This window comes from Urocitellus parryii, chromosome Y, assembly GCF_045843805.1.
Source record: "Urocitellus parryii isolate mUroPar1 chromosome Y, mUroPar1.hap1, whole genome shotgun sequence".
In the NCBI taxonomy this organism is placed as follows: Eukaryota; Metazoa; Chordata; class Mammalia; order Rodentia; family Sciuridae; genus Urocitellus; species Urocitellus parryii.
Window position 1 is genome coordinate 25,130,015 of NC_135548.1, and position 10,787 is coordinate 25,140,801.

Here is a 10,787-nt window from a genome sequence, read left to right on the forward strand (position 1 = left end):
CAAATCAAGACAGATGCTCCAAGCAGCACTTCCCTATCTGTAAACACCATCACTTTACATACTGTCATCAAGGTGAATTTATTGGCCTTTTCTAGAGATATTTTCCCTAGCAATGTTTCAAAAATTATACATTTCATTAAAACCAGGGAAAAAACTAAACAAATTTGTGTCTATTTTTTTTCATCCATTTATCACAATAATTCCATAAAACTGAATGCTATTGATGTAACAGTAAACATCTTACTTAAAATCCTAAATTTTTGGAACTTATAGTATGGTGAACCCAGGGTGAAGCACAAATAAATAAAATGAAATATATATATATATATATATATATATATATATATATATATATATATATATTTAATATATATTATTTATTATATATATATATATATATTTAATATATATTATATATATATTTAATATATATCAGGTTGCATTAAGCTTTGAACAAAATGAGGCAATGAAAAAAATAGAATGTGACCTAGGTCAGTAAAAACTTCTTTGATTTGGACAAAAATCATAAAGAAAAGAAGAAGTAAGCCAAGCAAGATCTGGGAGATGATTTTAGGCAAAGGTACAGAAGGACTAACTCTTAACACAGGAGACAAAAGAGCTTTACATGACACAATTTAAGTATAGTAACACACTCATGCAAGGTTTTGAGCAGGGAGATGGCATGACCAAACTGATGTTTAAAATGTATTTGTAATAAAGTATTACCTAGAATGCAATTTTGTGATTTGCAATTTCTTATTCCTGGAATATTTGCTCACTTACCTTGCATGGGCCACATGCTTTTGTACTGGATGTCCCAGTCTTCACACATCCCACAGTCTATTAGCAATAGATAAGGAAAGCATGAGGATGAAGACAGATAATAATTTTGATGTATTGTGGATGGTCAGTAGTAATTCACAGACAGTATTAAGAAATTACAGAAGAGAAACCCCAGCCAAATATGGCATATCAGCTTAGGCTTGCTGCTAAATATGTTAACTTATGGACAGAAGTGAAGACATGTGCAGCAAGGACCCTGGGAAGGATCCAGTTTGCACCTGTGATGCAGATGATATGTATATGACACTAAAAACCTCCCAGCTTCAACAGAGTGCAAAATACCAGGCACTAGTTTGTAAGAGTCTACATTATGCATATCTGATTAAGGAGACTGGGGTTCATCTCCAAAACGAGAAGCCTTTGAAAATATTTAGGTAAGGCGATTTCTGGGAAGATGGCGGCGCCTGAATCAGGCGTGGCACATGTTTCCAAGGAGAGTACCTCTCAATGAGGGACTCAGGAAAGAGAATTCTTACAAGAGCAGCTGTAGTAGGGTTCATGGCTGCTATGGGCATTTTCTTCTTTCCTCTTAAAAGGATGATGTAGTTTCTCCTCCTCTGGTGAAAGCCGAGCCTCTTTGCCCACCATGAGCATCACCCCAGAGGTCAAGAGTCGTGGGATGAAGTTTGCTGAGGAGCAGCTGCTAAAGCTGAGGAGCAGCGACTCAAGGCAAAGGACTTGGCCGGAAGGAGAATGGCATTACTCAGGCCATCAAAGTGACTCTGACGCAAGATACTCATGGGGCCAAGTACAGATAAGACGCTTTTTCAAGGAGACCACTCATAATCGTCCCAAGCCTAATATGCTGTATCAGAAGTTCATGAAGCCAGCTATGAGCTCGAGGTTTATTACTTCCAGCAGCTGCAGTCCACCTTCTGCCAGGTTGAAGTATGCAGGCCCCCACTCCTGTGGCTCTGCAAGGAGCAAGTTGGGGGCTGGCAAATTCCTGCCTAGGACAGTCACTCTGACTTCGGGTGGAGAGAAGCCAGACAGAAACTTGGAGAGCTGCAGTGATGACAGCCAGGGGCCCAGGCCTCCAAAGATCCTGACTGATGAGATGCTGCTCCAGGCCTGCGAGGGGCGAACAGCACACAAGGCTGCACGTCTTGGGATCACAATGAAGGCCAAGCTTGCCCAACTAGAGGCCCCAACAGTGGGGGCCAGCAGGCCTTCCTGGCTCATCTTAAAGGCCAGGTTTCTGAGACCTCTCAGCCACAGTCTGAAAGCCAGCCCCCCCAACCCCCCCCCCAAAAAAAAGGAAACAGAAAGAGCCTAGAGCAACTGAGAAGAGTGTGGATAAGGAGCACCCAGAACACACTGAGCACAGCATGAGGAAAAGCAAAAACAGAAAAGAGAGACATCAAGAAGAGATGAGGGAGGGGGACAGCTGTAGGGAGTGAAGAGGACGAGGCTGCAGGAACCAGTGGGCTTGAGGAACTCAGGAGCAGACAGCAAGTCATCAGTCTCTTAAGAAAAGGAAGAAAAAGAAGAAGCAGCACCATGAAAGGGAGGAAGGGGAGGAAGAGACAGTGGTGGGTGGAAGAAGGAAAAGGGAAGGATCCTGCAAGTGGTGTTGGGAGAAAGGAGGTGAAGAGCGGAGTGCACACGGACCCCTGCCACAGAGAAAAGAAAAGGCAGCAGTGTGAGGAGGACTTGAGCATGGCTGATGGGGAAGGGGAGGAGACTGCTTTAGAGGGTGCAGCCAGGGAAGCAGAAAGCACGACATATGAGCAAAATGGTAATTGTACATGACATAGGTTGCTTATTTCTAACACTATACCAATTGATTATAAATAAATATGAACTTGAGCTCCAAAAAAAATTTAGGTAATTGCTTAAAATTCCATTTGATATGTTGTTCTGACATGCACAAGAAGGACAGATGCAAAGAGAACGAGAAAAGGAGACAAGAAAATCAAATATGGTTATTACATTGTTTTTACTTTTAAAGAATAAGGGTCTGAAAGAGGGCAAAGGTAACATCAATGCAAGGGATGGATTAACTGCAAAAATATATGGAGAAAAAATCAGGGAAGTTGGAGGTTAATTATTACAGAGGATAAGTAGAAAGAATAAGAAATTAGGACCCTAGGTTCTAAGAAGTTCGAGACTCTTGGTTAGATTAATAGACCAAAATCAATACTGTGCACAGAGAGAGAAAATTTAAAAAAAATAAACCTTGGGAGTAGAATATTTGTTCAATTTTTACATTTTTTGAAGCTCGTGTGTGTTGCCTATGTTTGCACAGCATGAAAACAGTTGGATTAATTAATCCTAGCTTGTAGGAAGACAAACAAATTTGGAAGAACAGGTGATATAATTAACAGTTGAAACAAGAAAAGTCAATGAAATTACCTAAAGGTAGTATAAGTGAAGAAAAAAACGTAGTGTTTGAGGAATCAAATTTTTAGATGGATCTCAAGAGGAAGGCTAGAAAACAAAAGAGATTAGGACCTCTCAAAAATGGAAAAAAAAAAATAGAAATAGATTTTTTTCTGTGCAGAAAGCTGAGTGGAAACTTTCAAGGAAGAGAGATTTACTGAACTACACTGAGCTGCACAAGATTAAGTATTACTGCTTTTACCTGCAATCTTCATGCTCCTAGCACAAACAGTGGCAAAAGTGAGCAGCTACCACAAAGTTGGTGGAATGAATAAGAATAAGAAAAGTAATTAAATTAAAGGTGAGGCTGGGCATGGCGGCATACACCTGTAATCCCATTGGCTTGGGAGGCTGAGATAGGAGGATCACAAGTTCAAAGCCAGCCTCAGCAAAAGTGAAAAAATTCAGTGAGACCCTGTCTCTAAATAAAATACAAAATAGAGCTGGGGATGTGGCTCAGTGATTCAGTGCCCCTGAGTTCAATCCTGGGTACCACCCCCCCAAAAAAGAGTAAAATAAATAAAATTTTAAAAAATAAAGGCGAAAATTTAACTAAACATTTTCAACTATAAGGACCACTGAATTTAAAAGCTGAAAGATGTAGAGAATCTAAGCTTTAGGAAATGGTATTGTTGATGCAATAGAAAAGCTACAAAAACCGACATTTTATCTCGACTCCCTTCCATCTGAGTTACAACTACTTTGACCTCCTGCTGTATTTTCAGATTTGCCATAAGAGAAAGAAACATTTCTTTGGGGAAACAAGTAAACACAAACATTTGAAAGGATAAGGTCTTATTCAAGTGTCCATCTCAGGCTGAGGATGTAGTACTATGGTGTAGTATTCACAAGGCACATGAAAGACCACAGGACAGAGCCCCAGCATACACAAACACAAAAGTATCTATCTCACTTGAAAACTTACAGTTTATTTAAGGAAGGTGAATTTAAAATCAGAGAATATGTAAACAAAAAGATTCAATTTCACCATCACTAAGATAGGAATCATCACAAGTCTCAACTTCAAATTGTGACTGAAAATAATTTTCAGAAGTGTAAACATAGTTAGATTATGATTGTACAATGGTGAACTAATTAGGAACTAAAGGTGAAAATAGGGAAAGACTACTGGAACAATGAGTTAAGGGATAACTCTAGCTCTGTGTACTTTCCAAATAACTTTGGACAAATTACTTAATCTGTTTTCATATAACTTTTTATCCACATATAAAATAAATATACATAAACTGTATGGTGATTTTTGTTGCTGAATAATATCATGTTAAGATAGCAGTCATGGCAGATGAATCAGATATCATTTTCTTAGCCTCGATGTCTACCACATAGATTAGGAAAATAGAAGAGAAAAAAAAAGTTACAAAATCAGAGATGGTCAGAGACAGATAAGAAAAGGAAGAGGGAAAGACAAAAGCAACAGAAAGAATGATAAGGAATATATTCAAAACAAATATCAAGAATCATATGGAAATGCACTTTAAAAATGTTTAAAGACTAAGGGATTAATTTGAATTGACAATTGGAAAACAGATATTAAGAACATATATTCATTGGCTCTATACCTAGATAGGGTAAAATTAAGACATATATAGGGGTGGGTTTCAATAAATGGTTCTTGAATATTTTTTTTTATTTTTTCAGACTCTTAAAAAAATAATCTTGGTCAAGATTTGGGTCAAACTTGGACAAAGTTCAAGGTTTATTAAAGTCTGAAAAAAATCATTATCATCTGTGAGAAAGAGGCCAAAGCACAAGATCTCTTCATATTTGAAAAACAGGCATAAAATACAACTTGAATTTCAAGATTTCTTTTTCAGAAACTACAAACAGGAATGTGATAAACACACAAGATCAAGGAGTATTATGGCATGTGTGAGCTAGATTGTCTCTGATGACTGATTGCCTAGCATTTTAATAGCTTTGTTTGTGTCGCTGTGACCAAAAGACCTCACAAGCACTTCTTAAAAGAGGAAAAGTTTATGTTGGCTCATAGTTTCATAGGGTTAGTCCACGGTCTGTCAGTTCCATTGATCTGGTCCTGAGGTGAGTCAGAACAATATGGTGGAATGGTCTGGCAAAGGAAAGCTACTCAATTCATGACAACTTAGAAGCAGAAAGGGAGCTCCACTCACCAGGGACAAAATAAAATCCCAAAGTCATACATACCCTCAGTGACCTACTTTCTCCAGCTATATCCTACCTGCCTACAGGTACTATTCAGTTAATCCACTCAAGTGGATTAATCCAATGATTAGGTCACAGCTCTCTTAATCATTTGATCTCTGAACATTCTTGTATTATGTCACACATGAGCTTCTGGGAGACACAACAAAATCCCAACTCTATCACCTAGAGAATGTGAGAACTTCACACCTAGAAAATGTGAGTCTAGCACCTCAGGAGTAGCCATACATGAATTATTTCATAAGAAGATATAAGTATACTCTGTCTTATAAGCTTAAGATTCAGCCTTTAGACTAATAAATCCTTGTTATGTCATATTTCAAAAATGTGGTTACACAACATTTTTAAGCATATTGTGTTTTCTATTTGTTTTGTTTGTTTGTTTGCTTGGTTTATTTTGGGGGCTACTTTAGATCCTGATGAAACAGAGATGAAGTGCATTGCTCTGCATAGTCTACTTCAAAGATAAAAGATGTACCCACACTTCTAGGATATTGTACTTTAGTGATACTCTCTCCTCTAATTTCTTCCCAACTCTCAGGATATTCCTAATTTAGTAAAACATTGCAAAACATGTAGCATCTACATTTTCTCAATTCCTTTATTGTAAAGATGTTTCAACCCTGTGACAATTTTAGCTATCAAAATATATATATAAACTGGGTGTGGTAGTGCACACATGTAATCCCAGCGGTTTGCTATACTGAGATAGTATGATGGTGAGTTCAAAACCAGCCCTAGCAATGGCGAGGCACTAAGCAACTCAGTGAGACCCTGTCTCTAAAATACAGTACAAAATAGGGCTAGGGATGTGGATCAGCGGTCAAGTGCCCTTGGGTTCAATCCCCAGTACCAAAAACAAACAAACAAATAAATAAATAAAAGGATGAACATAGTCAGGCACAGTGGCTCATGCCTGTAACCCCAACTACTCTGGAAGCTGAGTCCAGCCTGGGCAAATTAGTGACACCCTGTGTCAAAATAAAATTTTTAAAAAGATATAGATATAAGGTACAATTTATATAAATACCATAAAAGCAAAGCATCTACAGTCTGCAAACATTGTTCTTAGACCCTAGGATGCAATGGGTTACATGTTTCCATAAACTGAAAACACAATTCATAACAAATTTACTAAGAGTCTAAACAAAAATGTTCACAGTTTTCTTGTTCTTAGAAAAAATATTTCTTATATTTAGTTTCCTAAAAATATAAAGGCAAAACTATTTTTATTATTTTAATACATTTAAATGGAACTTTGTTTTTATTGTAGTGATTTTATTTTCCTTCAGTTTACATATAGAAATAATAATATAGAGTAGCCACTAGATGTCACTATGTGCATGCAACTATTTTACTTTTAATTAAGATCTAGCAAAGCTTTTATGAAAAGGAACTATCAAAAAATACATAAAGTCAAAGTCTGGTATTGAATAAATTTAAAATATTTTAATCACCTGTATACCACATACATTTACTCTTAAATGACTGAAATCATCTTCTTAAAGATTTTTATTCAGGACAAATATAAAGGCATCATTTTGTTAATTTTATATTTTTCTGGCACTCTATGAATAATACATATTTACTTAAAGGGAATTAGGCAGACAATCATTCTAGAAATATATGCAATAAAATTACAGCAAAGTTCATTTTTAAAAGAAATACTGCTTTTATCATTTTCCATCTTTTATGCATATTGCCACTTTAAAAGCTTAAATCACAAAACATTAAAAATAGTGTATTTTCCATACTTAGTAGAAACAGGAGGAAGGGTCAAACATAATTTTAAAATAATAAATAAAATAATGATGTAAAATAATAACATAATCTAATAATGTATGCAAAGAAAACTTATAAAATAATATAAAGTGATCAAAGAAATAAAGGCCAAAATCATGGTGAAGAATGAATGAAAAGAATAGATAATTGGGAGAGGTGATAATTTGTCATTAGTGAGGAAAAAAATCAGACTATCCTTTCTGGATTTTAGTAACCAACCTTTGGATCAGCTTTGGAACCATTCCCAGAGTAGTAAGATTCCAGGCCACTGGAATTTTCCTACCCAGAATTTTTCCTACTCAATCTGCAATAGCACCTTAATTCTACTAGTGTGATTAATCAGCTTTTCAGGCAATCATTTATGTTAAATTTCCCATATGCATCAGGAACTATGTAAAAAACAAGTAAATATTTGCAAAAATATTTACAAAATAAGTAAACAAAAATAAGTATTTCTGCATATGGATTTACAAGATGATTTTAGACTAAGAAAATTATATAGAAAACCAATGAATAAACTTTTTCCTATCATAAAATAAACTTTTTTAAACTTAAATACCACATTTAATGGAAATAATTTATTAAATATTTCCCTAGTTTTCCTTCTCATTACCACCATCTGGAAGTCTACATAGCCTAGATATTTACTAGAGTTTTGTATCCTTCCTATTTTCCTGTTTTTATATCACATCTCTTTCCATTCACACTCTCCTTCATCTGTTTCCTTTTACTTATCTCTTCCATAAGAATATTCTTTTTCTTTGTTAAAATAGACATCTTTACCAGTTCCATGGACTCAAACTTCTGGAAAACTGTACAAATCATTTAACTCTAATCCTTGCATTTTATATATGTCTCATCACAAGATAAATTTTGTTAGGAAAGTAAAATATACAGTTTATAATTATACCTAAAACCCATACACACAGAATACCCAACAATCCTTGTTATGGTTTGGCTCTTAAATGATCCCCAAACACCGTAATGGAAATGCCTGTTCTCAAGCCTATGATGCTACTGGGAGATGGTGGCAAGGGGGTCCAATTGAGAGAATGGAGGTCAGTGTGGGTCTGGGAAGTTGGAGACTGCCCTGAGGAATTGAAATGTTAATGTCATCAGAGCCCAGAGCCCTTCCTGTACCCTATCAAGATAACCTGCCCCTGCTCCAACCAGTACCTAAGCTAACCTCTCCCAGGAATTGCCCCTCCCTACAGAGAGTTGTAAAAGTTTGTAATTAATGACTCCTGGGCTGCTTACTGCCCAGATCACTATTTGACCCTTCCCCTGCCCATCTGCTTCTCACCTTTTTGCTATCCCACCTGGACCATCCCCTGGGCCTAGTCAGTATGCAGGAAGGAGAGATAGGGGGAAGAGAACAAGAGAACAAAAAAAAGTCTAAAATATATAAAAGAGGCAGAAACTCTCACTTCTTGGGATATCAGGATACAATCTATTGCCCACTTCTCCCTCCCAGAAGTCTGCATTACTACTTTTTAGATAAACACAGCTTTATATGCTTGCCTGAGCATGCTTCTCTAATGTTCAGACTTCAACATGTTAGGAAGAGAACTCATCACTGATAACCAGCAGTATAGGGAATAATAAATGTTTTTGTAGATGGAAATGCTAATTACCCTGATTTGATCATTACATACATGTATCAAATTGTCATACTGGGCTCATTGTCTGTGTACAAATTATGTGTACCACTTACAAATTTTTAAAAAGGAATCACTATCTTTCACCTCAGGGAATTTATAGTCTCAGTAGAAAGATTGTCATTGAATACATATCTACAATTGATTAATATTTAAAAGTAGAAAAGAGATAGTCTGAGATTGTACAATAGGGAGAACTCTTTAGAAGGACTCGGGAAGACCCCTGAGGAATTGACATGCTGGGATTCACTGAATGAAGCAGAGAGGCAAAATGTCCCACTAATAAGAAGAAAAGCATCTGAATAGGAAAGATTAACTTCTAAGAACTCTGGGAAGTTATTGAAAAATGTTAAGCTTTGAAGTATAGTAAACTACATCTTTGAATATTTTATTCTGGTTGCAATTTAGAATATAAATTAATCAGAGTGCTTCCTTAGTGCATTGCTGTAGCCAATATCAACTATTTAACCCAATTCTCCTACTCTTATGCTCTAGAATCATTATAATTGATGCAGCATTTGTGTGTGTGTGTGTGTGTGTGTGTGTGTGTGTGAGAGAGAGAGAGAGAGAGAGAGAGAGAGAGAGAGAGAGAGAGAGAGAACGTACATGTGTGTTTACTACAATTTGGTTTTTATTTATTTATTTATTTAGGCACCAGGGATTGAATGCAAGAGTGCTTAACCACTGAGCCACATTCTCAGTCCTTTTTAATTTTTTTACTTTTTATATTTATTTATTTATTTATTTATTTATTTATTTATTTATTTATTGAGATAGGGTCTTGCTAATTGCTGAAGGCCATGCTAAATTGCTAAGGCTGGCATCGAACTTGTGATCCTCCTTCCTCAGCTGAATTGCTGTGAATTCAGATGTGCACCACTGTGCTGGTAAGGTCTTTTACAATATATATATATTTAGTCTCACCTATGTTCATTTCTCACTACTGATGTTTCTCACAGCCCTAGTGCTCATTCCAATTGATAACTTTTTTCAGAGACACACTGAATTATGCAAATGGAAACCAGAAAATCAAACTTCTTTAATCAACTTTATAAATACTATATAAGCTGATAAATCTAAGTGTGTGAGCTCTGCGAGACCCAGTCTCTATTCTGATCAAAGATTCCATTATGATCTCTACATCAAGCTTGTATTGTGTTTGATTCTGTTAAATATTCTAGTATATGATGAGTATTCTGGGATATAAAATTATATGTTTTCTCTCACCTAACCATAAAGTATAAATTTCTTGCTGTTTTGTCCTGAGACTGGTGAATGTACAGATAACACATGAAATAATCATATTAAAATTTTAATTTTGCTCCTATGAAAATAATGTTAGCTCGTAGAGCTGACTAGATATGCTAAACATAAATAGCTTATTACCAAGTGCCAAGTTTTGCCTCAATGGTGATATTATAGGCATAATACTAAGTAAAGTATTTCCTGCAAACAGGCAACAGTTTCATCTAGAATGCATGAAATTTGAAGTGGGTTTGAAATTAAACTGAAGGGTATCTGATTTAAATGACTATAAAATTATGAGATTTTTTTTCTTTTGCCATATTAAATTTACCCAATGTTAATACATACAGATCTATCTTCCCACTCCAAAAACTATTTGTATAGATGAATTTTCATTTGCTGTTGATATATACAGTTTAATATGAAGTTCAAGTTAAGCCCGTTTTCCATAGCATGTTATTCTTCCTTCTTATATTAAGGAAATGGGAATTATTTGGCTTTGCTTTAGTTCTTTTTTCCTTAAAACACTTTTGTCTTTCCATAAATACAGTCCTCAGAGCTTTTGATTATTTAAATGTACTAGAGTCTTTGTTTTATTTAATTTCATTCCTGGAAATCTTTTTCCATATCTGTTAGCCCAAGAAAATCAACTTCTGGTTTGAAACTCTATTCAAG

General features: G+C 35.7%; 1 pseudogene; it reads left to right on the forward strand.

Moving 5' to 3' along the window:
- The first annotated feature begins 1,429 nt into the window (after positions 1 to 1,429).
- LOC144250986 (G patch domain-containing protein 4-like) lies at positions 1,430 to 2,595 on the forward strand (annotated as a pseudogene).
- Positions 2,596 to 10,787: the final 8,192 nt, after the last annotated feature.